The sequence below is a fragment of the Ovis aries genome, chromosome 3, assembly GCF_016772045.2.
Source record: "Ovis aries strain OAR_USU_Benz2616 breed Rambouillet chromosome 3, ARS-UI_Ramb_v3.0, whole genome shotgun sequence".
Taxonomy (NCBI): Eukaryota; Metazoa; Chordata; class Mammalia; order Artiodactyla; family Bovidae; genus Ovis; species Ovis aries.
Genome location: NC_056056.1, coordinates 135100692 through 135104903, shown reverse-complemented (window position 1 = coordinate 135104903; position 4212 = coordinate 135100692).

The following is a 4212-nucleotide window of genomic DNA, read 5'->3' as shown; positions in this document are numbered from 1 at the left end:
AGGCTCCGGCCGCAGCGCTCTGGCTCTTATAGGCGCCGGCACGTCCGGACCGAGCCCCGGGGCAGGCTGGGAAATGGAGTCTACGTGATAGCCCTACGCCCAGCGGCATGCCGGGAGTTGGAGGCGGCTACCTGCGCAGAGCCGAAACTCGCCGGCAGTCTCAGAAGGCTGTGATTCCGCTGCAGCCTGGGAAAGCGAGTTTGACGTCGCTGCAGCCTTTTGAAGAGGATGAGGGGAGACCCTCAGCTCCAGATCTTCGATGACTAAACAGATTCTCTTCTAAAACTCCCCTTTTCCTTTCATCAGACCCACACTTCCAGGTCTAAGGAACGTAATCCCCCTTATCCTCGCTCAGGGGATCTAAGTCTTAAGCAGCGCGACGTGCTGCAGCTTGCCCAGAGTATAAAGAAAATAGAAGCAATGCAGAGTAATCTTCAGTGTGTATTGATGGATTGTTTTCTTTCCAGATTTTCTGACGTGATTTCTGATCTTCACAATTTTGCAGCTCATTTTTAAAACCGAGAACTAAGACTCAGAAATCAGAATGTTGTACGTCGCTTGCCAAGGACACCCAGTCTTGGTCTTGTCTCGCTCAGAATGGAAGAACAGGTCTCTCCTTTGACCTATAAGGCCCTGTAAGATATAGGTGAATCCTCTGGCCTGAACAACCACCATCCTGTATGTCAGCTTGTCTCTTACATTTCCCCTCCCTTTCTGTTTTAACTGCCCTGGCCCATTAGATTCTTTGCAACAGGACAATCATGGAACACTCTTTCACCAGCTAGATCTATACTTCTTCGCTTAATACTTGCTCAAACGTCCCCTCATCAGAGACACTTCCTTAACCATATTTCTAAAATGGGGCTTCCCCTAAGTATCTATCCCCTTGCCCTATATTTCTTAAGCATTTACTATTTGACGTATATTTATCCTTCAGTCTTTTATCAATTGAGTGAATTCTATGAGAGTAAGAAGTTGTTTTGTTTACTGTATCCTCAGCACCAAGTACAAAACACGGTATTTGGCATTTAGGAACTTTTTATTTATCAAATGGATGGATGGCAGGATTTAAACTCTGGTTAGGCTGGTTCCAAAGCATGGTGCACTTACATTGCCACCAAGAACTATGAGCCAGATCTACCGGGTACCAAGCCAGCTCAGTTTTAGAACTGAGAGGTTAAGTGACTTGGAAAAATGCCAAGAATTCCAGTTCTCTCCCCTAGGTGATATAAGAGACTCAGAGAAACCAAGGTACAATACTGCAAAATGAAAAAAAGCAGATCATAAAAAAGCAGTCCTTACAGTACTGATCATCCACCTATCTGCTAAAGTTAGGCATGATATAACATGTAACCAAGAGCATGAAATCTGGAGCTAGATGGCCTGACTACAAGCCCCAGCTCCTCTTACTAACGGTGTGACCCTTGGCAAGGTAACTAACGTCCCTGTGCCCTGGCCTCCTCATCTGCAAAATGGGGATAAAAGTATGTATCTCATAGGATTTTGTGGAGGTTAAATAGTGGTATAAACTATTGACAACACAGTGTGATATAAACGTTCATATGATTCTGTTTTTCCTGGACACACAGGAATCAAAAAGGAAGAGAAGACCCCAGAATGTTTAGAGTCAGTGGGATGAGTAACAAAAAACAGCCCGAAGGCCATGTTGGGTAGGCTAAAAGTGTTTCATATACCAACACATCTAGAATCTGAGCAGTCAGTCAGGGAAATTTATCAGAGTACCATCAGCCTCAATACCCAAGCTTTCTTGGTTAATGACACCAAATTAGAAGACAGCCAAAGCAAAGTTAGCACATCCTTTGAGAGAATCCAGTTTGCCAGTAAGCTGTAGATCAGTCAAAAAGATCATGTAGATTGTTAGAACAAACATCACAACCACTTCTCACAGAGCCACTTATTCACTGTACTTCATTGTCTTGATAGAATCACTAGGTAAGTTATTACAATGGTGCCAGTTCACTCATAATAATTGTGATTCTGCTTACAGCCCAAGCAGGACCAGTGGGGGTCAAATGACTAGGAGTGCAGTAGAGTAGAAGTTATAAGGACAAGTAAAAGAGAAACGCTAACATTAATATGCAAATTATAGCAATGGACATGACATCTAACTCTAAATGTGACTGTTTTGTTCCAGACCATGCATAATTCATGGCTGGGTGGGTTTTAGGGGCAAAAAACTCAAGTAGGAAGGAAAGACAGATAATCAAGAACAACAAAGACAAAAGCCAAAGGTCACATTTTATATCCTGGTCAGTGTTTATACGTCTGTCTTTTGATTATATCTACACATAGAGGTGATCTTGCCTTCAATAGTATCCTAAATTTATTAAGCAAGGGAATAAAACTGCAACAAGATATAACTGTTTTATACTTATTATCCTTTGTAATCTCCTTAACAACCCTATGAATTAAGAATTATCTCCTTTTTAAGATGAGAAAGTTGGGGTTTAAGAGATTGTTTTGTCCAAGGTCACATCCAGGAAGAGCCAAGATTTGAGATTTGAACAAGGGTTCATCTGACACCAAAATATACATTTTATCAACCACTCTTTACCAAACAAAAGATAAAAGAGTACATTCTCCTGGGAGGCTGAAAATGAATAGATCAGAGGATACTATGCGCTATGATGCTTAGAGAAAAAGAGTTAAGATACAAATCCAAGCCACTGTTATTTGTTTTTCAATAGGGAATCTGTAGATTTAGCCCTGAGGCTGTATGTTACTTTACTAATTTACATTTAATTAGAATCCAGATCTAGAGAGACAGGCAACTTTGTGACTAATTCCACACTAACCAAAAGAGATCAGTAGAGCAAATCTGGGAGAAAGACAGGACCATAGCAATTGAAAAGCACAAATAAGAAAAAGCTGTATGTTTTATCACGGAAGGTTTCAAAAAACAAGACATTCACAAATTGATCTACATAAGTGTATAATACACACAAAAACCTATTAATAAAGCAAAGTAACAACCATTTTTGAGGAGCTAGCGTACAAGGATGAATTTAGAGAAGTCAAGCTTAATAAACCTAAAAAAGGTGAATGAAAGGCTGAAGCAAAGTTATACAGATGTCTAAGGAAAGATATTAATTAAACCCTTAAATGAAAAATTAGACATTAGAATTCAGAAAGAGGAAATTCACTGGCAATTCAGTGATTTAAAAAAAAAAAGAACTCAAAGAAAACAGCAGTCTGCAGTGATTAAAATGAGGAATGTGTACCTCACCTTACACAAATACATGAAAACATAGTTTCATAGAATAGAATAAACCTAGGTTATTATCCATGTCCCCAAAGATTCCATATAATACAAAATAGTACTGTTTGGGTGAGGTACACATTCCTCACTTTAATCACTGCAGATTGCTGTTTACCTCCTGAGGGCTTCCCTGTGGCTCAGACAGTATAGAATCTGCCCGCAATGCAGGAGACCTGGGTTTGATCCCAAGGTTGGGAAGAGCTAGAGGGCATAAGGCAACCCACTCCACTATTCTTGCCTGGAGAATCCCATGGACAGAGGAGCCTGGCAGGCTACAGTCAATGGGGTTGCAAAGAGTTGGACATGACTGAGCAACTAAGCACAGCATAGCACATAGTAAGTAACACATTAGTATTTTTTAAAAAACAAGTTTACTTATAATTGATATTAATCCAACTGAAAATTGTAATTTATATGCAACTTTTAAGTTGGCTGTGCTGGGTCTTCAGCGCTGCTCTGGCTTTTCTCTAATTGTGGTGAGGGGACGTTACTCTCGTTGCGGTGCACAGGCCTCTCACCATGGCTTCTCGTGCTATGGAGCACAAGCTCTCGGGCGAGTGGGCTCAGCAGTTGCGTCTCCCCAGCTCTGGAGCACAGGCTCTCGTTGTGGTGCAAGGGCTTAGCTGCTCCACAGCATGTGGGATCTTCCCAGATCAGGGATCGAACCCACATCTCCTACATTAGTAGGCAGATTCTATACCACTGGGCCACCAGGGAAGCCCATAAACAACTTTTACAAATGCTAGATTTAGTTGCAATTTTCAAATTAATCTGTTGAACAGGCCAGTATTCATAAAGAAAAATATAAAAGAAATCTGGATGTGAAGAGGAAAGATGAGGAAAAAGGGAGGAAGTAGAAATAGATGGGAGTTTAAGGTCAAAGGTAAAATAAAAGATCATTAAAAGAAGCAAGGAGAAGAAATAAAATATTA